Here is a 27023-nt window from a genome sequence, read left to right on the forward strand (position 1 = left end):
CTCATCCTCTTTGTCTGTCTCTTCTTCTACCTGTCTGTCTCGCTGTCTCTGTCATGTCTGGACCATTGCTTTTGACATCTCATGCAATGCTGAAAGGAAACGTCAAGGGGTTTAACCTTTGCCCCCTGGGGTCGTGGACTAATGAGGTGCGGCGAGGACAGAAAGCAGGAAGACGGGAGAGACGAACGACAGCCTGTCAGCATGTACAGTGTCACACTGCTAACAAGATACACACACTCGATCTCACAAAGAAAAATAAAATAAAAGGCAGACTTGGAGCATGAAAAGCATGCTTCAGACACACCTATGAAGAAAAAATCACATCATCACATCGGAATGCAAAAGCCGATGAAAGAATGTGTTTTCATTCTATTACCCAGATCCAATTTACCTCCGAAGCTCTTTCCATGTCAGACACGGTCACATAGAGCGAAGTATAAAAATCAAAGGAGTGGCCCGAATTATCGGATTTCCGACAAACTTTTTTGTTCAGGCAATATTCCACGCACGGAAGAGTTGATTTAACAACCTGTCATATTTAATTCCAGACTGGAAATCAACTTCCCCCGTGTTTCACTAAGTTCTTATTTGAACTCGCAGACACCAGCAAGGGCAAATGATCAAAGACCAGAGAGATAGGCTTAGTAACAGGAAGTCCAGAGAAAAATTCTGGTCTTCCTGTTACATCATACCTGTTAGCATGATAATGGAGCTGTGTTTAGATCACTTCCTGTATACCTCACCAGGATAAACATCATCTGGAAAAGAAAAATAGCATGAGTGGGGATGAGAGCTTAGCAGATGTAGTATCTGACAAAGAATATGGGAGTTATGGGGTGAAGAAGCATATTATAAGCAAAGGAGGATTCAACCCATGCAGGAATTATGTCCATGCTTCTGCTACGAGTCATTTGGGAAACGTCGCTGCTGTAGAAGTGATAAAAGACTAAATAAGAATGAGAGTGAAAGAGAGAGAGAGAGAGAGAGAGAGAGAGAGGGAGAGAGTCTGAAATAGATATAGATTTACTGTTACCATTACACTAAAGTAACTAGGTGGGCAGAGTCTTAGCACTTTATAAGAACACTATACTAATACTGGGTAGGTTCCTCCCTTTGCTTTCAAATCAGCCTTGATTTTTCACAGCATGGATTCCACAACATGTTGGAAATCTTCTTTTTGAGATACATTTACATTTCTGGCATTTGGCAAACACCCTTATACAGTGTAACTTACATTTCATGCTCATTTATTACTCATTTTATACAACCGAGAAATTGAGTGTTAAGGGCCTTGTTCAGGGGCCCAGAGGTGGCAGCTTGGTGGTTCTGGGACTCGAACTCACAACTGCAGTTAGGACAACTCTAGATGCCTTGGGATCCATGCAGGGTTGTCCTACTCTCACTGAAGGTCCAAAATCTTCATGAAGCATTATACAACTGGAGATGGGACATCTCTAGATGCCTCGGGATACTCGATGGGTGCCCTTTCTGTCAGCTTGAACAGGTCCATTCTCTATTGACCTCTTTAATCAACAGGTGTTTCCATGTACAGAACTAAGCTTTTTGAGGTGACCTCAAGACATCTGTGTGTGAAAATCCCAGCAGTTCTAGAAATACTCCAACCAGCCCATCTATCACCAACAATCATGCAACTGAGATCATATTTTTTCCAAATTCTTGATGTAAATATTACCTAAATCAAGATTTTATGCATTGCACTGCTGCTGCTACATGATTGGTTGATATGTGTATAATAATAAGCAGGTCTAGATGGGGGGAGGTGTTCCTGACAGTGAATAAATAACTAGTTCTTTGCAATTTAGGACAGTTCTTGTTTTTTTTTTTCATGTTCAATGCAAGGAAAAAAGTTAAACCCAACCGTGTCATCATTACATCCCCAAACAACACCAGCGATCATGGAAGAAGTGCTCGAATTATCATTATTATTTCCTCTGATTGGCTTTTTAACCAATTTTCAGAAACCATAACAAGATGTATATCTGCATTGTGATGAAATTAAAATGGTTATAGTTTCAGTTAGCGACAGAAATCGTTCATTTTCTATCTATTCGTGTGACACAATGCTCTGATTTATAAATTAAAATAATTATTTCAAACCACTTTGGATTGAATGATTCCTCATGATCTTCATGATGTTCTTTTAACTTCACAAATTAGTCCAGGGTCTGATCTACTCTAACTTCACATATTAGTCCAGGGTCTGATCTACTCTAACTTCAAGTATTAGTACAGGGTCTGATCTACTCTAACTTCAAGTATTAGTCCAGGGTCTGATCTACTCTAACTTCAAATATTAGTACAGGGTCTGATCTACTCTAACTTCAAGTATTAGTCCAGGGTCTGATCTACTCTAACTTCAAGTATTAGTCCAGGGTCTGATCTACTCTAACTTCAAATATTAGTACAGGGTCTGATCTACTCTAACTTCAAGTATTAGTCCAGGGTCTGATCTACTCTAACTTCAAGTATTAGTCCAGGGTCTGATCTACTCTAACTTCAAGTATTAGTCCAGGGTCTGATCTACTCTAACTTCAAATATTAGTACAGGGTCTGATCTACTCTAACTTCACAAATTAGTCCAGAGTCTGATCTACTCTAACTTCACAAATAATCCCAGTGTCTGATCTACTTTAACTTCACAAATTAAGCCCAGGGTCTGATCTACTTTAGCTTCAAATTATCCTAGGATCTGATCTACTCTAACTTCACAAATTTAGCCCAGGTTCTGATCAAGTTCATTAAAGACTTTTTATCAACTGCCCAGAAACAAATTAGAATATATATTACTTAGAAAAAAAGAGCCTGGATTCTAAGCTCCAGATATTTTAGCTCCGTATTGACTTGGTCTGGGAATTATTGACATTTCTGTTGTACTAGTCTCAGTCTTGGTTCTTTTGTCTAGCAAAATATTGTCTCAGTCTTGGTGAAGAGCTTGTATAAATAATATCATGACGTGTTTTTTTTTTCTTTTCTCATGCACAACATTATAGAAAATATAATTCAGTCTTCTAGCATAAAAATAAGAACAAATGAAGTCAAATAACTTATGTAAATTTTGGTCTGGGAAAGGATCTCGGCTTATCCTCGGTTCCCCTCAGTTTCTTTCTTATTGTTGTCTCAGATGTCATGTTTTTCCTTTACATCATAAAAATGTTAAATATATCATTTATATCTTGAATTTATATAGTTCTGTAAAGTTGTCTTAGGATCCTTGCAGGATTGGCCTCTTCTCACTGAAGGTCCGAAAGCTGAACACATTTAGATGCCCCGACTGAGTTACTGTAGCCTTTCTGTTAGCCTGAACCAGTCTGTCCATTCTCCATTGACCTCTTAAATCAACAAGGTGTTTTCATCCACATAACTCCTTTCTAAATTACCTCGAGACATCTGTGTGTAAAAATCCCAGCTCTATCCAGCCCATCTACTAATCATGCCACTGAAATCCAATTTTTTCCCCATTCTGATGGTTGATGTGTACATTACCTAAAGTTTTTGACCTGTACCTGCAAGATTTTATGCATTACACTGCTGTTGCTACATGACTGGTTGATTAGATCAGTGTATGAATAAGTAGGTCTAGGTGGCAGTAGGTGTTCCTAATAAACTGGCAGGTGAGTGTATGCTTCCAACTGTTTTATAATTCAGCCTACAAGTCAGACGGTAAAAAAAATGTCTATTTTATTGATCTATTTCTGTAGTTATCCATTAAAATGTATTTATGTATGTAAAATGTCCATTGTTAAAACAGTGGTGTCCTTTACCACAGCCACAAGCTGCACAAAACCCACACAGATCACACAAGTAAAAAAAAGAAACCCAAAACAAAACACTTTATTTATTTTTTAAAAAATCATTAATCATAATTCTTAAAGAATTAAAAAAAAAAGTTTATTTTATTAATTTATTTATTTTTTGGATTCTTGCTATTTTGTAGCCCTGGGTGATCTTTATGGTTTCCAGGGACATTTTCCATGAATTTATTTATTTTTCCATGAATTTATTTAATATTATTATTATTATTATTATTATTATTATTATTATTATTATTATTATTATTATTATTATTATTATCATCATCATCATAAAGGAAACAAAAAAAACTAATTTCAGTTTAGACCATGCACACTTCAAATCTGTATCCAGATCTTTTCAAGCATTAACCAGATCTAGAAGCAGACACACACAAGTGGTATTACATTACACCCCTAGGTTGTGTGTATCCATTTACACACTGTGTGTAATGCCCAGAGAAATATTATAAACTGATAAATAAATAATAAGCAGCAGTATTATACAGTAGTGTGAGTCAGGTCATGTATCAACAGCAGAAGAGACAGAGTTCTTAATAAATACTGACATTTCAATGGAAGGCTCCCAGACTTTAACACTGTTTTAGGTTGATCTTTCAGTCATCCTCCACTTTTCCCAGGAATCAGGTTTCACTTCTTCTCACCATATCACCACCACACACACACAACACACACTCACACACACACATTCCCCCACTGTTAATATGTAAGCTAAAACTTCCCTGCGGCAATGCAACAATGTTCCTGCGCTCAAACACTCAGTCCAAACAGGAGCAGGCCTGCTTAGCCAAATAATTACACCCACCATCCATCCACACACACACACACACGGTTGATACAAGCCTCCGGTCAGAGCTAACGTCTGGTTTAGCGCGTCCTCCTCTTAAGCCAAGACGAACAGACGGCAACTATTTCTTTAAATGGATTTAAGCGTTTGAATCCAAACATAAGAGAACTCAATGATGAAGAATTTAATTCAGGTGAATGGTAAAAAATGAAAAAATGTCAACCTGGTGTGTGTGTGGAAATGGAAATAGTGTATAGAATATGTTAATCCTTGCCTAGGTGTGTGTGTGTGTAAGTGAGAGAGAGATAGAGATCGAGAGAGAGAGAGAGAGAGAGAGAGAGAGAGAGAGAAAGAAAGAGAAAGAAAGAAAGAAAGAAAGAAAGAAAGAAAGAAAGAAAGAAAGAAAGAAAGAAAGAAAGAGAGAGAAAGAGAATGACAGAGAGAGAGAGAGAGAGAGAGAGAGAGGGAGAGAGAGAGAGAAAGAGAGAGAGAGTGAGAGAGAGAGAGAGAGAGAGAGTGAGACAGAGAGAGACCTGCTCTACAAGCTTCCACCACCTTAGCCTAAGGGCTTAATAAGGTTCTTTTAGCTAAGTTCAGGTAGAATGCATCTTGTTATGGTTTATTACTGTGTACACTTACAACACTAATCCAGAAAAAATAGTTGTATGGAAGAGGAATTATACAAATAAATCTTTTTTTTATGGAAAAAGTAGCAGCTCAAACATTACTATGTACTTTTTATTCCAGGATTTTGGGAAAATGCTGCATTTTAAGTTCAAGTGTTTGGCAAGTGTTTGGTTTAGGATGTGTTCCAAACACACACACACACACACACACAAACGTCTGTCATGTGGTTTATAGTTGTGTAGTTTGTACTTGATTGTGTGTTCAGTCTGTGCTTGGACAGCTTCTATTTACTTCTAAGCTACTTCTTATGCTTTAACACTGATGACGGGTTATGGATGTGTGAGTGAAAAGTACGGTGTCTGAGAAGTGCAAAAAACAATGACAAATCCGAAAACACAAGGACAGTTCAGACAAACTGGAAAAGGAATTCTTACCTCTGACTGAACGAGACATCTGTCACTCAAGATATACAGGAAGTAGGAAATTGTGCATCTAACTTTATTTCTTGTACATGTGTGGAGTTCTGCGCTCACTTTAAAACATTTCTTTCTATAGTGCAACTTTAAATCTAAGAACATACCTAACATACATATTTATATTAATAAGAAAATGGAATTAATTCAGCACTACTTTGAGGAAGGACGTTCATATGGTGTGATTTTGGATATACTGATAGCGTATCATGGCATAAAGATTAGTTTGCGATCTCTAAAAACACAGCAGGAATGTTTGGAAGACAAAACTATTCCAGATTAAAGGAGGTAAGGAGCGCTATAAGAGCAGAGCTGTATTCATACACACACCAATCCACTTTCTACTGCTGCAGCCTGCTGGACTTCCTGTACATCCTGAGTGACAGACGTCTCGTCCAATCAGAGGTAAGAACTCCATTCACAAACTATACCTACCTTTTCCGGTTTGTCGGAATCGTCCTTGTGATTTTGAATTTGTTGTTGCACTTCTCGGACACCATAGAAGAGGGCTAAAAAAAATTATGAATATCAAAACTATTCAGCTACGAGTTGACTCTGAGGGATCACGAGCGGATCAGTGCACGAATCTACGGTCAGGATATCACAATTGTGCGAAATAAATCTCGAGGATATTCAGAGGAGCTTGCAATTTTTCAAAATAACAGATCAGGAGTGCAGGTCCTTTGATTCAGTTCAGTTTTCTGGGTATAACACTTTCATCAATGGATGGTCACAAAGCAGATTTGTTGAAATGGAGAAATTTTTGATGGAAATTTGAAATTTATCCCTAATGAGAAATGCAGAGGTGATGGCGGTGACTCCTGGAGGTGATATGGTGACATGTGGTGCTCCATGAGAGGAACCTCGTCCTCATCTCGGGGATATCTGAGAGTGTGATTATAAATCATTTCCTTTATTACATGTACATTTCCCAAATAAATAAATAAATAAATAAAATTAAATAAAGCTATTTTGTTCTGTTTTTATATACAAAACATTTTCTTTTTTCAATAAGACATGAAAAAACACATCCAATTGCACAATGATGCAAAAGAAACATTTTTAACAACTATTAGACAGTAAATATGAAAAGCCAAGAAGAAGTAGCAAAAACTTGGACACCAAGTGCAGATCTGATCAAATTCTATCCAAAAAATGTGTGAAGAAGAAGACAAAGAAGAAGAAGTGTGTTTTCTTTGTCAATCTTGACATTTAAAATAATAATAATAATAATAATAATAATAATAATAATAATAATAATAATAATAATAATAATAAAAAATGCATTTTTAAAAAAAAAAGTCCTAAGACTGCTTGCTGTTCTTTGTGGTCCAATAAAAATGAAATTATCTTGATTGCTGCATACAAGTATAATTGTGGGAAATAAAAAAAAAAAAATGCTGTAATTTAAGAAAAAGGTGGGAGGGTTGGGTAAATTATGTTGGGAGCTTGACAAGCTGAAAGAAAAGCTCTGCATGTGTGCGTTTTGGTGCAAAGCCATTAGCACTAACCTTAGACAGCGCTGGGTTAAATGAGTGTTAGAAGAAAAAATGCGCTGGGGTCAAATGAGCAACCTCGGCCTCCGTTTGACAAACTCGTCCCTGCGGCCGTCCCGATTCTGCGTCCTACTGCAGCTCTCTTTTTAAAATTGGTTTCTTTTTCCTTTCCTGCTCCTTTCTGTTCTTATTTTTACCTCTGTCACTTTTTTGGTTGTCATTCAGAGCCTTGTCACTGTCGACCCCCACCCTGCCCCTGAGATTTCCTTATCCTGTGTGTGTGTGTGTGTGTGACTTCATTTTTAAGTGCAGTAGTTGTTGTTGTTGTTAATCCCCTTCTTCCACTTCCCTTTAGCTTGGCAAATACTAAGTAAGTGTTTACACCGAGTTGGCTGTCCATCAGAGACTCTGTGTATGTGTGTGTGTGTGTGCGTGTGTGTGTGTGATACAGGGAGGCACATTTTTTCCAAGAAATCTCCCATCCCACCGAACATGAACATCTCTCTCTCTCTCTCTCTCTCTCTCTCTCCACACACACACACACACACACACACACAGATCCAGCAGCAGAGCAAGACTTCTTTAAGCTCCTTCAAATTCTGACTTGAATTATTTATTCCTTCTATGTTCCACGCTGAAATGAGTGAACTTTCAGAGAAAAGTGTAAACAGAACAGCTCTGTGCCACACACACACACACACACTTCTCTATCGACACATCTATCAACACAGCTCTTTAGCTTCCTATTCTCCCCCTCCTCACTGTTTAACATGATGGTAAGGAGGTAAGGAGGTGAGGGGTATGTGTGTGTGGTCTTCTAAGTGTCCTCATTCATCATCACCCTCTCGGGTTTGTGTATCAGCTGTGTGTAAGGATACACTCTTCCTTCAGCTGATAAGGATGATGTTAAAAAAAAAAAAAAACGAGGGTGGTGTGTTTCACGTCTAGTACCAAGTGTCCAGTGTGTTTAGATGTGTGCTGTTGTTAGGGTTTGTGTGGTTTATTTGTGAGTTCTGTCATGAATGCATGTAAACTAATTTATCAGTGTGTGTGTGTGTGTGTGTGTGTGTGTGTGTGTGTGTGTTAGATGAGTGGGTGGGCATCCTCTCACAGGAGCTGTGGTCAGACAGGATCAGTTTTGTTTACCTGTGTGTGTGTGTGTGTGTGTGTGTGTGTGCATGTGTGTGTCTTGCGGCTCCATAAAACCCTTGTTTACTGTTTGTTCAGCAGCTGACTGAAGTCCCCAAAGTCAGCAGGAGTCTGGGAAAGACACACACACACACACACACACCGTGTTACATCAGGCACCGTCACTCACTCACTTGTCACATCAAAGTGACTTTTTCCACAACTTTTAGCAGCACCAGGTGCTAAAAAAATAATAACCCTGCTCTGGTTGCTGGTCCAGTAAAAGCATGTGGTGCCAGTAATGGTCCTGAAGGTGGAATCATACCAGGAAATAAAGAGCCTTATGCCACCAAACCAACCTCACACTAATTTATCTGTCAAATATATGCTCATTTTTCCGAGACTGTACAACACCAGCAGTGTTTAAATATCAGGAACAGCATGAACACACACTGGCTTTTGTTTCTGAAAGACTTAGGGTGCCAAATTAAAAAATGTTCTTTGTTTCAAAATGACAAAATATATATTCAAAACAGGCTTTAATACAATAAACAGAATAATCAAAACACTCTTTCATTCGGAGGTTGGAATAAATGACTCCTCAGTTGACCCTGATGTTATTAGAAACTCCTACTGTAGATAGATTACAGATTCCTCTCAGTGACGTTTACTAAACATGGAGGCTGGAAAACTCAGCAGGGACGAAAACGACTATTTTTATAATATGAGAGTTTAGAGTACAGAGAGGAGTTTAAAGCATTCAGATTGTCTCTGTTCAGGCTGAAACTGTAGGGATGTTTTTATCCTTTTTGGATTTGTGTATATTTGATTTCTAGATTTTGGTGAAAGAAAAAAGAAACTATCAACAATGAAATTAAAAAATAATTAAAAAAAATAATAAATAAAAAAAAACACCCACAGGGTTTTTATATAACATAAACTTTTATATTCCTGAATTCTCAGCTTTATTTTTTCCATTTTCTATCTTTGTTATTCTTCACTATTATTTTATTTTATTTTATTGGAGGTGATGTTTTTTTCCCAATTCTTAACAATGTGAAATATGGAAAACAAAAATCTTTAATAAATAAATAAATAAATAATAATAATAATAATAATAATAATAATAATAATAATAATAATAATAATAATAATAAATTAAAAGAATACACAAAGGGTCACCAGCAGGGGACAAATACACTAATTTAAACACCAAGAATGTTAAATAAATAAATAAATAAATAGAGCTGATTTTATCCTTTTTTAGATTTGTGTATATTTAATGAAGAAAAAAGAAACAATCAATAATGAAATCAAAGAAGAGAGAAAATGGAAATAACAAAAATAAATAAATGAAAAAATAAAAAAAATTAAAAAAAACACCCCAGGGCTTTGAGATAACATAACCCTTTATATTCCTGAATTTTCAGATTTATTTTATTTTATTTTATTTTATTGGAGATGATGTTTTTCCCCCAATTCTTAACAATGTGAAATATGGAAGACAAATAATAATAATAAATAGACAAAATACACAAAAGGTCACCAGCAGGGGAAAAAATACACTAATCTAAAAAAATGTAAAATAAATAAAATAAATAAATAAATAGACATCTAGAGCTTTTCATGCAGAAATTGTAGAGACGTTTTTATCCTTTTCAGATTTGTGTATATTTGATGAAGAAAAAAGAAACAATCAACAATGAAATCAAAGAAGAGAGAAAATGGAAATAAAAAAATAAATTAAAAAAAAAAAAAACACCCCCAGGGCTTTGAGATAACATAAACCTTTATTTTTTCAATTTTATTTTATTTTATTTTATTTTATTTTATTTTATTTTATTTTATTTTATTTTATTTTATTTTATTTTAGGTGATGTTTTTTTTCCCAATTCTTAACAATGTGAAATATGGAAAACAAAAATCTGTAAATAAATAAATAAATAAATAAATAAAACACACAAAAGTTTACTGGCAGGGGAAAAAAATACACTAACCTGAATACACCAAAATGTAAAAAAAATAAAAATAATAAAATAATAGCTAAACGTCTAGATAGCTAGCTAGATGGTGTTAGCGGAGCCATAGGCGGATGTCAAAAGTTGCAATCAGTGTAGAGAAATGCTTAGTCATGAGAGATGGAAGGTAGAAGTGGAAGAGAAATATATGATAAAAGAGGTTTTTGGATTTTTGGAGCCTGTAATATCAATTTCAGCTCATTCATCACTCCGGCCTCCTCCTTATCCTTGTTTTCTTTCTTCCAGGTCAAAACAGACAAACTGGATAATAATTTTCAAATTAATCTTGTGTTTAGTTAGTTGTCCCTTGAATAAGCTACTTCACATAATAGATGTTTAAATCTACACAAGAATAAGTGAATTTACACAAAAGAACCAGATCAGACATTTATACACACATTCATTTCTTCACCCTGTGTGTTGGTGTGTTGTTTCCTGGATGATCAGTGACTGTTTTCATATTTTGTGTGTGTTGTTTTGTCATGAGTCCCTTGTCTGCCCCGAGCAGTTAATCTGCTCAGTGTTTTTTCGATAAATCCTATCAAGAATAGCTCCTGCACATTCTTTACTTTTCCGGCATGTTCTATGACGCTGGGATCCATTGGTCAAGCTCAAGATGACAACACAATACATTAAGGGTCGAGGGGGTGTAAACTTTTGAGCAGCATGATTGGTGAATTATTATTTGGTCTTATGGGAAACGTAAATATGTTATGTAGCTTGTGAACATTGTGAACATCTTTGAACATTAAAGTCATAAAAATGTACAACGATCATCATGTTCAATAGTTTATACCCCCCTGTATAAACAAACAAACAAACCAATAAATAAATACATACATACATACATACATACATACATACATACATATTTGTTTTATTAATTTATTTAGTTATTTTTCATTTCAAACAGATATGGATTGAATGGATGATGCACAAATTTAGAAACTAAGACATTTTTTAAATTCTTTAAATTAAAATGAATTCTTTAAAATAAAATTAATTATTTAATTTCATCATTTCAATGCATGAAATAAAACAAGCAGTTTTCTCCCCCATGTTCATTCCTAAAGGAATGCAACGTTTCATAGAGCTAATTCTAAACATTACACGCTTATTTTCATTTTTCGTTATATTTTGTACACAGATGGTTGAAAGAGAATTAAAATGCAGTGCAAATTCATCAAAAGAATTTCAGTTTTATCGCAGAGCAGAATTTCGTCGTCACCGTTGTTGACAAAACAGTTCCTAAACAAGTCGTTTTGTTAGCGAGTCTGTTGAACCCAAACAACTGATCAGACGAAGGATTAATGTTAATCTGAGCACATCTTTCACGCTGAACTGAACAATGGTGGCGTTTGTTCAGTGTGTGGAGTGATGATGTAAGCGTTTTATTCACCATGACTCTTCCTGCTGAACAATGAACTCCAACCTGAACGTTAACCTGGCTCCATCATGTTTCATGTAAAGTTGAAAGAAATAAATGTCCAGAGGAGGATTTATGAGCATTATGTTAAAAGTTCCTGGTCAGTAAAGGACAAAGCTTAAGTAGAACATCCTCGGAGGTTAAGGAAAACAGATGAACAGAAACTGAGACGAACATGTGTTTAATGTATTAAGACGGTGAGGTGAGTGTCCCTCTGGGGTGTATAAAGACGTCTTTCCTCCTGTAACAGCATTCATAACCTTTAGTGACCTCTTGAAGTTTACACACACTTCCTGTTCCATCATAGACCCTACACACCCACACACACAGACATATAGACACACTTATACACACACACACACACACACACACATATATATATATATATATATATATATATATATATACACATACACATACACACTCACACACACTCATAGACATATATGCACACACTCTTATACATACACTCACACACATAAAGACATATATACACACATACACAAACACACACACACACTCTAGTACACACACACACACATATAGACATATACACTCACATACCCACACAACGTCTTTTGCACACACACAAACACACACACAGACATACTCGCACATATGCACACATTATTATGCGCACACACACACACACACATAGACATATGCACACACATGCATACATTCACACACACAGACATATACATACAGATATACATACACTGTCACACACACATCTAGACATGTAGACACACATTCAGAATACACACACCTATGTACAGACACACACAAACTCTCTCTCTCTCACACACACACGCACTGAGCATCCCCCGACAAACAGACAGGCTTTGGTGGAGTGTTTTGGCAGATGGGTGGACATTAGGATCCTGGGGAGGTCAGAGCTGCCCCCTGCTATGGTTCCCACCAGCACATCAACAGGGAAGATAAATAAAGGTGCACCAGCTGGGGAAGCTTTTCAAACACACAGACACACGCATAGGGGCAGAAATAAACGGCAATCTGACACAGTAACACAAACCACTTCTGACGCCATGCACCGACACGTCCAGGCAGAACCTTGTGGTAAATTTTCACTCACACACTGATTTTATCACTGTGCTCGATTTTATCAGCATTACACAAACGCAAAAGAATAACAAGGTGATTTCAGAGGTGAGCTAATAAATCAGTGTCTGCTACGCATCCTGTCAAAACCGGTGTTCTTGTCATATAAAACTACTAAATAAAGAGCACTGCGTTAACTGACACACACACACACACACACACACACACACAAACAAACACAAACACAAAGCTTGAATGACCAAACTTAAACATGTCCGCTGGGTGGCTTTCTGTCCTATGGATGAATTCAGCATGGCATTGGTCCTGAACACACACACACACACTCTGGCTAGCATTAGCATGCTGCCTGCATAGGTTAGTGCCAGCAGGCCTTTTGTGCGTCAGTGCGGTGATGTCAGTGGCTGTTGTTGTGTGTGTATGTGTGTGTGTGTGTGTTTATATACACAGGCAAGAATCAGACTCTCACTCAAACTCTCACTCTGAGACAATGCTGCAGAAAGCTGCGCACAAAAAGATTACGACTTTCATTTCATCTCGTGGCTGGATTTATCGGACAAGTACAGTACAGTAGGCGGAAATAAACATGAAACCCGGTGCGGTGAAACATTCACACCTGCATGTGCACCGATGCGCATCGGCAGACACTAAAGTACCCACATGCAACATCAATGGGAGAATGTAGGAGTGTGAAAATATGAGGAAACTTGGTCTATGTGCCTGATAAAGAGAAACAGAGATGGAGACAGAGACAGGGTTTGTCTGGTGTCTGTCTTCTATTTCTTAATTCAAGGACCCCTGTGCAGCAAGTGCAATATCAAAGCCAGATGGAATAGGAATAAATCTAATATTGCGGAGGCTTGAAGGGAAAGGGCAGAGAGAATTAGATTCATGGCCGAGGTTAAGGAGAGGTTAGCCGAGCCTTTGATTTCGGCTAATCTCTCCATCAGATCAAACGCTAAAGCGAGAGCGGCATTCCGTTTGGCTTTGAGCTGCCGCCACCGGCACAAGGGGACATTCTTCCCTGTCGCTCTGTACCTTTGTTTCACTTTGTGTTGTTAAAAGCGCATCTCAGATTTGACAAGCTTGACGGTCGCACTTCTTTCGGACCAAGTTGTGCAGAAAAAATGTTACAAAGCTGGTTGTACTTTGTGTAACAGAATCCCAGAGATTTACAGGTAGCCCATGTGGGGAAGTTTACAAAGGATCTAAAATAGTGGGTTTCCCACACAGAAGTGCTTTTATCCTCGGATTATCATTATTCTAATCCTGTCATTTAACCCCGGGATAAGAAATGTCTCTGCTGGTAAATTAGACGCAGGATTAGTGCTGCTAATGCTTAATGTATATAAAAAGATATATAAAGTCAAATTTGCGATTTTTGATTCTCTTTAGTCAGATTACAGCATCAGGTTGCTAGGTTGCTAAAAAAATGTTGTTACAAATCATATTTATATTTAATTTATTATTTTTATGTATATATGTGTATATGTATCTAGTATATATGTATATGTATACCATATATATCTAGTCTATACACTATATTGCCAAAAGTTTTGGGACACCCCTCCAAATCATTGAATTCAGGTGTTATTCAGGGGTTGAGCTTGGCCCCTTAGTTCCAGTGAAAGGAACTCTTAATGCTTAATGCTGGGTATTTTTGACCATTCCTCTAGAAGCACATTTGTGAGGTCAGACACTGATGTTGGATGAGACGGTCCTGCTCCAGCTCCACGAGGCGGTCTCCGCTCTAATTCATCCCAAAGATGTTCAATCGGGTTGAGGTGAGGCCAATCAAATCCTCCACACCCAACTCGCTCATCCATGTCTTTATGGACCTTGCTTTGTGCACTGGTGCGCAGTCATGTTGGAACAGGAAGGGGTCATCCTCAAACTGTTCCCACAAAGTTATTATTATTATTATTATTATTATTATTATTATTATTATTATTATTATTATTATTATTATTATTATTATTATCATTTATTAAATTAATCCTGGACATATATCAGAATTGACAATAAAGCTGACTCATATGAACCATCAAGATTCAACCAGTCAGCACACAGAGGCATGTCTTTCATGTTGAGAATGTTTCCAGGATCATATTTATGTTGAGATTTTCTAGTCCAGACATACGCTTTGGACCTTGGGATTGTAAACAAGCCACACCCCCATCTACAGCTTGTAGCTTTAAGGACTTAGGGGCAGAGCTATTAGTCATAACTTCTTGATTCTATAAGAAAAAGCCAAATCAAGGTCACGTACACTACTCCTATAAAGAGAAAAAAAGTGGTTTTCCTCTCTCTGATTAGGAACGTAACACTCTTTAGTATGATTCAGCGTGTGACCACTAAAAGCAACCCCTTTGGGGGGGGAATGTAGCAAGCCATTTAAAGCTAATCAGCTTGATGCATCACTTTTGTGGATGAACAAGGCAGCGTGAATGTTCGACTGCTTAAAGCAGAGGGAGGCTGTGAGGAAGCGGTCATTAAGGAATGATGGATACATGCATTTTTTTCTGCTGTATGATGAAAGTGTTTTTCAGCCCGTCATCAGCTCCTCTCTCTCTCTCTCTCTCTCTCTCTCTTTCTCTCTTGCTCTCTCTCATGATGTGTTTTAACTGTGTCGGAGCCTTTCGAAGCTATTCTGGGCAAAAGGGTGGGAAATCAAGGCCAGTGAAGCTTTATTGGTGCAACTCTCAGCGGACAATTTTGCAACTGAGCTCCAGTCGGAGTTAATGGCGGATAACCACTGCAATAGATGCAAATAAAAATAGATGGAAACAGAGCATGAAGGAGAGGGGGAAAAAATGGATGAGGTACAGAGCAAAAAACATCTTTCTGTCTCCTAAGAGTGATTTTGTGACTGACTGCACTGTTGGATGCACCCAAGTCGCATCATCTCACACACACACACCCACACACATACTATCTCTCTCTCACACACACACACACAAAGCTGAGATCAGTTAACTCCAGAGCGAGGATGAGCATCTGTTCCTCGCCCATGCTTCCCTGGTCCTTTTCATTTCTCTCCAAAGCCTCAGGGACACGATCTTTTATTTTCTCACTCCTTCAAACTCTCCATCTTCACGTCACCGAGTGTCTGGGGTAATTGGGGTAAAGGATGGTACTGCTTAAAGGAGAGAGGAGAGATGCTGAACACGCACACACATACACACACACAGCCTCCTCTGAGTTCAGTCACAGTTGCAGACTGGTACAGTGGGGATCCTGCCATATTGCGACGTGCGAGTGTATATGAGACATCCCTCTGGTGAGACAATAATAAGACCCTAACAAGACAATAATGAGCCTTTAATGAGACAAGGGATCGGTGAGAAGAGTGCAATATGAATGATGGAAATGTGATTATCGGGGTGATATCTACATTCTGCATATTATGTAAGTATTAAAATTTTTGTCTAGAGACAACCGGAATAGATTCGTCTCATCCTACAAGTCATGACAGCTTTTCCCTTTTCGATTTAACAAGAAATCCAGATAAGCTTTGCGAGTTCTCTCGAAAAGATATCTGACATGAAAGTGGAAAACTTTCAACCTGGGCACTGGCAATGAGTTTACACTTGTTCGTGTTTTCACGACCTGATTTTACCTTGCCTTCACTGTGCTGTTTGCTGATCTCCTGAAGGTCATGTTTTTAATCCTTTATCATTTAAAAAAATTTTTTATCTACAATCACATCCGAATTTTCTGACATTGTGATTGACTTTTTATTCATTTCAAAAAAATTTTACACTTTTCCAATTTATAGTTACATGCATGATGTGGAAAGTCCACGACATCACTTCCTGTTATCATTGACAATATATTACTTCTAAACATTCATTCTTTTACCAGCTGCTCATCATACTTTTCTCATGTTAGAGATTGCAGGAAGGCCAAAATCCTTCTGGAAATTCCTAACTGTTTCATTTCATTTTGCTGACTCTGGAGACTCTTTCCATAAAGGTTAATTTTATGTAGTATGTATTATATGATATCCATCACAGCTGGCACTATTGCGGCTACACAACAAAACAACCCATGTCTTATGTATTTGTTGTCCTGAACTCGTCTCTGATGCTGTTGTGTATCTGTGTCATCTTGTGTTGCACCATGATACTAAAGAAACAACATTTCGTACAAGCAGTGACAACACAAATCATCCTGACTTTACTGTCTAGAAAATTCCTCAGAAGTTGTGAGGCTGGAGGAATTCCACTGGATGACGAACATGTGTGTAAGAGAGGTCAGTTTCTGGCAGTGTTGGATTGTGGGTGTGATTCTGGGCTGTGGTTGTGGGTCTGACTAAATAATACAAAGACAAAAGTTTCCCACAAACACATACCGGGGGGTTGACATGTTATTAAGGAAAAATAAAATAAAATAAAATAAAATAAAACCTTGTGACTCATGCATTATTATTATTAATTAATCAATTAATCAATTAATCAATTAATCAATTAATCAATTAATCAATTAATCAATTAATTAATTTATTTATTAATTTATTAATTTATTAATTTATTAATTTATTAATTTATTTATTAATTTATTAATTTATTAATTTATTAATTTATTAATTTATTTATTTTTATATTAGTTGGATTCTGTAGACTTTTTTTTCCCCTGCTGAATAAAACACACACACTGATGCATCCTTTCAATTTGTCAAAGTCATTTTCTTCAGGACATAAGAACTTCTTTCCCGAATTTAGTTTTGTTTACATGACCTGTGTGTTTACAGCCAAATAACAGGTCTGTCGTATATTCCTTGCATGTTTTAACCATTAGCCGACAATTACGACAATTTCATATGGCGGAGCACGTCTGGTATTGATATTTACCCTGAGATGAGGTTGAACCAGCAGTGTTTAAAACCCTTGTAGCTCTCAAGCAATAAGTATTAATGACCAAGCAAGGAAAAATTGCATTGTTTTAATCCAATTTCTACAAAGAAAGCATCTCCAAGAGTGGAAAAAAAAGCCTTGAGGACATGAAGAGATTTTTTTTCCACCCTAAAGCAAATAGTAAAAAGCAGACATTATTGACAAAGCAACAATTCCCACAATCACTGTATAACATTTCAATTAATCTTCTGGTGTTAGGAGAATGTGTTTGGGGTTTAGTTTTTTCTGTCTTGCTTTATTTTTCCCTCTTTTGCTAGCAGTCATTTACTTCACACATTTATATAACTGAAATATTACTTGAACATTCAAATTCGAACCAAAAATCATCACCAAATGAGCATAAAAAGATTTCTAAGCGCGGTTTCACTTGGCGTTTGTGTCTGTATCTATTTGTCTTTGTCCATGTCACTGGTTTCTTATGATGCTTTGCAGCTCTGTGCATCAGACAGCAGTCAGTCGTTCGGCATTGAACTTCTGCATTAATGTTGAAATGTGCCTCTTGGTATGTTCATGTTAGAAAGATTGGATTGATGCAGAGAAAGTCGTAATTACTAGCAGGAAACTCTGAATCTCTGAGTCGGGAGCGTACAAGTAAGAAAACATGATGGAATTAACGGATGTAGTTGACGTCAAATGCTGTATGTCTTTGTACTACACATTTATCTTCCTCCAGAACGAACCTGATGTCATAATTATCACTTCCCTCAAAGTCTTTGGTCATTCTACAGCTTGGTCAGTTTCTCGAAGCACACAGCTACTTGGCTTATTGTACAGCTTTCTGCTTGATTTGGATTCTGTCTCAATAACCAGAATTAAAAAAAAAGCCTCTGGCAAATGAAGAAATGTAATTTAGCAGAACTTTAGTGACTCCTCGTACCTTTTATCCCTGTTCTTCCACTCAGTCCGATAAGAAGATTTGATACTAATCTAAAACAACAGAGCCATCGATCGGATCTGTCTATCTGCACTGGGCTATTGACAAACCTGTTTCCAGTAAATTGGAGCTGGAAATCGTTTTTGAAAGTTTCTGAAAGTGCACAATTTTAACCAGTCTAGAAGAAAATAGCATGGAGAAACGTCTTGGAATCAGTAAGCGCTGATTTATTCTCGTGCACCCATGGCAGGTTTCGTCTGTAAATAAATCCATTACACAACAATGTGATCGTATCGCTGTGTGTAACACAAACATGAAACAAGTTGGGAAAAAACCAGATCTACTCGCTCGAGCTGTTCCTTTATATGAATTATATCGTAGAGAACAACGTTTATTAAAGACACCAGCAGGAGAATGGCACAGCATTAAAATGTCTGAAGTAATTTTTTTTTTTTTTTTGGAAAGTGTTTGTCATGAGCTGTTGAGGTGATGTGCAAGATTTCTGTGTGGTTTGTTGTTCACGCACAAGATCCAGAGATACTCTGAAAGCCGTGATAGAACACACGGAAGAAAGGGAAATCTTTACCTGAAGGCCTGATGATGTCGCAATACACACACACACACACAACTCAGTGTAACTCATGGAGGACTGCGTCTACGTAGGTAAAAAGAGTCTCTACATAAAACATTTACCCATAAACCAGTGACATTTGGCAGACACCCTCATTCAGAGTGACTTACATTTTATACTGACCAATTGAGGGTTAAGGGCCTTGCTCAGGGGCCCATCAGTGGCAGCTTGGTGGACCTGGGATTTAAACTCACAACCTTCTGAGCAGTAGTCCAACACTTTAACCACTAACCACTGCCATAATGTGGAGCATAAGAACACAAGGTAGCACAAGATGAAGACAGGTTACTGAAGCACATGTTTAGCATTAGCTTAAACATCAGGACCGGTGGTTACATACTACAAACTCGCCATAATCGTAATCAATACTAACAGACTACGACTCATAGTTACTCTGGGGTTGAGGAAGCTTAGTGGTTACGGTGTTGGACTATTGAGCAGATGGTTGTGAGTATGAATCCCAGGGACACCAAGCTGCCACTGCTGGGCCCCTGAACAAGGCCCTTTAACCCTCAGTTGCTCAGCTGTATAAAATGTAAGTTGCTCTGGATAATAGTGTCTGCCAAATGTTGAACAGCAATTCATATGATAATATTTGCTGTATGAAAACTTTAGAAGGTTAAGTATAAAGTTAGTTTATTAATTTATTTTCCATGAAATTTATTCCAAAAACTAGTTTGAATTGACTTTCTAATTTTTTTATTTATTTATCTATTTATTTATTTATCTATTTATTTTATTTTTTTATTTTTGGGTGTGTGTGAACTTCTTGGGACTTCTTAAATTCTAAATTAAATTTGATCAATCACATTGGCCTATCCTTTCTGCTTGTGGTTTACCTCTCATCTTTCTTTCTTTCTTTCTTTCTTTTTCTTTCTTTGGGTCTTTCTTTTTTATTTTTTAGTTTGGGGGGGGGCAGTTGGATTGTAAGAGTTTTGCAAAATTTCCCAGCAAGACTGAATCATGTAAACATGCTGTAAACAAATTTCACCTGGCTGACAAACACACACACACACACACACACACACACACACACACACACACACACACACACACACACGCACACACACACACACATACACACACACACGCATACTACAGTGCACATTAGGGAAGTGTATGTGTGTGAGTGTGTGTGTGCATGTGTGTGTGTTTACATCAGAGACAAAAGGTTTCTTTCATCATTATTAAGCTTGACACGGACTTTACAGCCAACACACACACACTTTCAAAAACTCAGTGTGTGTGTGTGTGTGTGTTTCCATTTCCAGCAGCCTCTCAGCTCTCTCGGTTTCTGTGCTTTTTTTTTTACTTGCTTTACTTTAAACTCTTCCTCAGTAAAACGAGTGCCTGAGCTGCTAGAACAAACACACACACACACACACACACACACATACACACACACACACACAATACTGTCAGAGAGACAATAGAAAACAGCAAATTAAATCTCACTGTAGAAAATCAGATGGTGCCATTGTCAGTTGTGTGTGTGTGTGAGTGTGTGTGTGTGCGTGTGTTTGTGGCACCGTGTTGCCGTGTGAAGTAGCTTAACGCTGCAGCTTCACAGCCACATTGTAACAATGCAAGCCACCAGTGTCTGTTTACCTTCTCTGTGTGATTTCATCAATGAGAGACAATCAATTGAGAGAGAGAGAGAGAGAGAGAGAGAGAGAGAGAGAGGCTAGTAGAACAAGTTTTTATGTACAATTTGTATCTCTATTCTGTCCAATTTAGCTCTTCGTGTCCCTCTCTCCTGCAGTTCCTCTGACTTTTTGTTTCACTCAGCATGTATTATTTGTACCATGTTTCTCCCTCTACATTCCCTGCAGCTCTCTCTCTCGCTCTCTCTGTCTCTGTCTCTCTCTCTCTCTCTCTCTCTCTGTCTCTCTTTTTTTTCTCCTCACGGTATACCTCTGTCCATCTCAATCATTCGCTTTCTGTCCTGTCTCACTGACAGCACAGAAAAATAATGGATGTTATCAGAGACGGCTTGAGTCCATTATAGAGCTATGTTAAAAAAAAAAAAAAAGCTGATGTTGATATCAATCTAAAGACAAGTGGGATTATAAATACAGGGTGAACTACAGGAAGTTAAAAAAAAAAATGAAATACACAGAGGAACACCTCACCTCTCGTTTGCATCCTGTCACCAGCTTGTCGAGACGTTTGGCATGTTTTTTAAAATCATTTCGTATCTTGACGTGTTTTAGCATTCCTGTCAGAATAAGGTCAGGGCTGTGCAGCTCCCTGCGTGGGTGTGTTTGATTACTTCCATGCGGTTGTGATGAACCTCATAAACCATTTCCTGTGGTGAGGCAAGCCAGGGATGCAAAGCCATGATTTAAGCATTTGTGCACATGAAGTAGACTGTCACGATCTCGGATTCTTAATCGTTAAGCGCAAGAGTTCCTCTGAATCCAGACCCACAGATAACAACAACAACACAAAAACTGCATACAAAAAATACACAACACCAAAATTACGACCAATGAGAAATAATAAAAACACTCAAGCACTAAAATTGGAGACTCCTTCCATAAATTATGAGCAACGGATAGCTAGAATGCGAAAATGAAAGAAAATGAATATATAGAAAATGAATAACCACCTTCCAGCCAATCAGATTCCAGAATTCAGCTGTACTGTAGTTCACTGCTATCTGTTGCTTTTAATATTCTTAATGTAGGTTCTAGTGGTTAAAGCTCTGGGTTATTGATCAGAAGGTTGAAAGTTCAAGCCCCAGCACCACCAACATGCCACTGCTTTGCCCTTCAGCAAGACCTTTAACCCTTTCTGCTCCAGGTATACTGTATAATAACTGCCCCTGTGCACTGATCCCTACCTCTAAAGCTGGTGATATGCAAAGAAAAGATTTCCACTGTGTAAAAATTCTTCTCTATATCCTTTTATATCAAGAAGCAACAAGATATAAATACTGACTGGAGCCTAGTATCTGTTTTTATACATTGTCTATTTTTATTCAGAACCCCATTTAAGTAGCCTTTGTTTGTGATATACATTGTGACAAATATACACAGTGAAATTCTTTCTTTGCATATCCCAGCTTTGGAGGGTTGGGGTCAGAGTTCAGGATCAGCCTTGATGGAGCAACCCTCGAGCAGAAAGGGTGGAGGTGCTGCAGTACTGGGGCTTTTAACCTGATCTTCTGATCAGCAACCTATGGCCTTAACCAGTTGAGGGCCAAATTGTCATGGCTAGAGCCTGGATCTGAGCATCTCCAAAACTGCAACTCTTGTGGGGTGTTCCCAGTCTGCAGTGGTCAGTATTTATCAAAAGTGGTCCACGGAAGGTGGCAGTAGTGCAGCAGTGGTGAACCGGCGACAGGGTCATGGGCGGCCAAGGCTCACTGATGCACGTGGGGAGTGAAGGCTGACCCGTGTGATCCGATCCAACAGATGAGCTACTGTTGCTCAAATTGCTGAAGAAGTTAATGCTGGTTCTGATAGAAAGGTGTCAGAATACACAATGTATGATGGGTCAGGGCTGTTTTGCCAGCAAAAGGGGGACATCCACAATATTAGGCAGGTGGTCATAATGTTATGCCTGATCGGTGTATATGCTACATCTATAAACTCCAACACAGTACAGAGACTCTTTGTGAAGTGTTCATTTCTTGCATTTATTTTTATTTTTATTTTCCTTCAAGTTTCCTCAGTTCACTGCTGCCATAGCAACAAGCGGCAATGCTAACAGAGATGCCATTAATGTCTATAACTGCTGAAGTGCCACTGAAAAGAAGAAATCTTTCATTTTTGAGAGCACAAATGCAACAACTGAGCAATCAGGTAATCTTTTTTGATATACAGCTGATTCCACCTCTTACAGGAGATACTGTACTGTATCCGGTAATGCAAAACAACCCTTTGATTTTAGAAGTGTGTGTATGTGTGTGTGTGTATACACTACCAGTCAAAAGTTTGGACACACCTTTTAATTCAATGTTTTTTGTTTAGGGATTTATTTTCTACATTCTAGAACAATACTGGAGATTTCAAAACTATGAAATAACACACATGGACTTAAGTATTCCATATGTAATGACAACAAAAAACAGTCAGTTGTTATTTTAAGACACGAAGGTCAGGGGTTCTGGAATAGTTCTTGCAAGAACAGTATTGTCAAGTGCATTTGCAAAACCCATCAAGCACCATGATGAAACTGGCTCACATGAAGACCATCCCAGTAAAGCAAGACCAAAACTTACCTCTGCTGCAGAGGAGAAGTTCATTTAGAGTTACCAGCCTCAGAAATCACCAGTTAACAGCACCTCAGATTAGAGCTGTTATGAAGGCTTTACAGAGCATCAGTAGCAGACATATCTCAATATCAACTGTTCAAACGAGATTATTGTGTATTTCGGCCGCCTTCAGCATTGTTTTACAATGTAGAAAGAAATAAACATCAGGAAAGACCATGGAATTAGAAGGTGTGTCCAAACCTTTGACTGGTAGTGTATATATACACAACACACCGCACAGGTATCAGTTGTGCACACAGTTTGTTGTGAACATTCTTGAGCAGGATCACATGATTTTTTCCTCGCACTCTAACAGCGTTGCAGTGGTGGGAATGTGAGTTTCCTAAAAAAAAATCTTAAATATTTCTGACAGCATTTGTTTTTTGTCACTCTAATACTACTAATATAATAAAATAATAAAATTCAGAAGGACCAACCATCATCAGTGGATATTTGAATAGATTAAATGAGATTAGAATCTCATAAGGATACAGGAGGTAGTTTATTTAAGCATTTGTTTAAGTCACTATTGATTTTAGACACATTTAAAAAGAAATAATATTTAGAGTAAAAAGTCTTCAAGTGATGGAGAGCACTGGAGATCCCTTTCATAACTGTTAAATAAATTCTACTTTTCAGGGAAAAAAACACACGTTATCCATGATTAGATGCTTTCCTTTGTTACAAAACAACACATTTCTGAAATTATTTCTGTGTAAGTCTCATGAGAAGCATCTGCCATACAAATCACGTAATACATAATTATATAATGGCTAGTTCTAATCCACTAATTTGATTGGACGATCTCAATGCTGATGATCAAGTGCGCTGATGTTGCTTCTAACCAATGTTTATTGTGTGCTTTGCTCGTCTTCCATTTCCTACTCTAAAATGCTTACAGCAGAGTTAGTGACATTATCAGCCAAAATGGCAAATTACAATTAGATGAAGATGAAAAGAAAGAAAGGAAGCTAATTTCACCTTTGACAGGAATGTACAAATCAATGTGCGCTAGCTAGCCAGCTATCTGACGGGCTTTAATGGAGTGTAACTTATTCTGGGATCTTTTTCCGCTTACGGAGCAAAAAAGTAAACCGAACATTCAGGCGTATTGTGTCAGAAACGTCTCTTTATTAACTTCATGTTTATATAAATGTTTATATAGCACTCTCAGGCTCAGAATTGTGCGGTTATACAGCTGATTTGTGCCTTTGGAGTTTCGACTGTGCCCTTGCTCGTGAGAAATCGCTTATCAACATAATAATGTCTGATGACAGAACAAATAATTACAGTGACAACAAGCGGAGTTTGTGTGTTCCCCACCCGGATAAAAATGTTTTGGTTAATTATTAAAAAAATGCTTTCATTTATTAATATTTTTGGTTTATTGTGGTGTAACGGGGATGAAAGAGAACAAAATGTGCTGTTGTTGGAAAATTATTATCTTAAATATTTCCCTGTAACAGTACACTCCTGTCTGGTATTCCTAAATCTAATAATAATAATAATAATAATAATAATAATAATAATAATAATAATAATAATGACTCACTGATGGTTAAATCTCACCAGACCAAAGATAATGATCATTCTTTCATTAGAAAAATGAAAAATACTGACTCATCTGAAATCCGAATTTTTTCGTAATTTCATATTTAATTTGTCACAAAAATCTATCCTAATTATTTTAACATGTACAGCAAGTCTATTTAATTCTCACTGCACTGGCTCGATGATGATGATGATGACTATGACTATGACAATGACAACGATGATGATAATGACGATGACGACGACGACGATGGTGATGATGATGATGGTGATGATGATGATGATGATGATGATGATGACTATGACAATGACAACGATGATGATAATGACGATGACGACGATGGTGATGATGATGATGGTGATGATGATGGTGATGATGATGATGATGACTATGACAATGACAACGATGATGATAATGACGATGACGACGACGACGATGGTGATGATGATGATGATGATGATGGCTGATCCTCACACTGCATACCTGGTCCTGGTTTAAGGGCATCTCTAAGGGCATCACATTTGTCAGTCATAAATTATTTATTTGTTCTTGTTTTATTTCTTTTGTTCTGTCATTCTTGATTGTGTTACCCTTTTTTTATTTCTAAAATTCTGAATCCAGTAGTAAAAATCAACATATTTTGTAATCAGCTACATGTGATCAGATCATTTACCTAGACTTTTTTTTTTTTTATCTCAAAACCAGTTGCTTTATATCCTGCCTATCTGCTTTAAAAAATGAACACAATAAACTGCATTTATGGCCTGAATGTGAAAGTCGTGTAATTTATTTATTTATTTTTCTGTTCTACTATTATGTAGGTGCCACAAGAAATAAAAAAAATCTTTCTGATGTGTTTTTTTTTCTTCAGAAGTGAAACCAGTCAGTGATTACACAAGGACACAGTGCAGCTGTACTTTTCATGGAGGACAGGAAAGAGCGTATTGAAAATTTAAAAATAAATAAATTAAAAAAGATTCGCAAGTCTAAGAACTTAACCTTTCTTTGTCGTGATGTTTGTCCTTCAGTAGTACAGCTGATGTATCTGATAACAAGCTTGTATGCAGATGTTCACACAGTATTACCTGCTTCCCTGCTGCTCTCTCTCTCTCTCTCTCTCTCTCTCTCTCTATTTCTCTCTCTCTCTTTCTACCTGTTATCCATGCTCTATAGGATCACCGTGACCAATCAGAACCGTCCTCACCTCTTGAGGTGCTAATGTGAGAAGGGTTATCTGTGTCTAACCTCTGACCTTTCCCAGGCTGATCTGTTGTTTCTTGACCCTATAATCCATTACTCATAGCTATAAATATATCAAATTGTGTAAAAAGATATCACATAGAATCATACAGAAATGCTGCTTTCATGTGTATGTGTGTGTGTGTGTTTCAGATTTCATGCCTGTGTTGGGTGTAAAATGGCTGTGTTTGGGGTGTGTTTGGGAGTGTTCAAACCAAATGGGAATGATTCTTAGGCTTGCCAAATGAGTGACCATTAGGGCATTCTGAATTTCAGTAGAAAGCATTCTGAATTTCAGTAGATTTTATACCATGCATGTGTTTACGGTTTTAAACATAACATCTTACTTAATTCAAAGAAGTGAAAATTCAATTTGATTCCAAATATAAATGATACAATTTTACATGCATATTAATATTTATCTCAAATGAGCAAGCCAGAGGCAATGGTGGCAAAGAAAAACCTCCTGAGACAACATGAGGAAGAAACTTTGATAGGAAGCATACTCAAAATGACTGACTCTAGAGCAATCATCCTTTAAATATAAAAAAAGAGAAAGAAATAAAAAAAGAAGGAAAAAATCCATAACCACATATGGACACTATCATGATGCCATCCATCTCGAAATAGTGAATTTGTCCACAGATGCTCTCATTTTGTATCCTAATGACTAGGAATGATACCA

This window comes from Hemibagrus wyckioides, linkage group LG06 (genome assembly GCF_019097595.1).
Source record: "Hemibagrus wyckioides isolate EC202008001 linkage group LG06, SWU_Hwy_1.0, whole genome shotgun sequence".
In the NCBI taxonomy this organism is placed as follows: domain Eukaryota; kingdom Metazoa; phylum Chordata; class Actinopteri; order Siluriformes; family Bagridae; genus Hemibagrus; species Hemibagrus wyckioides.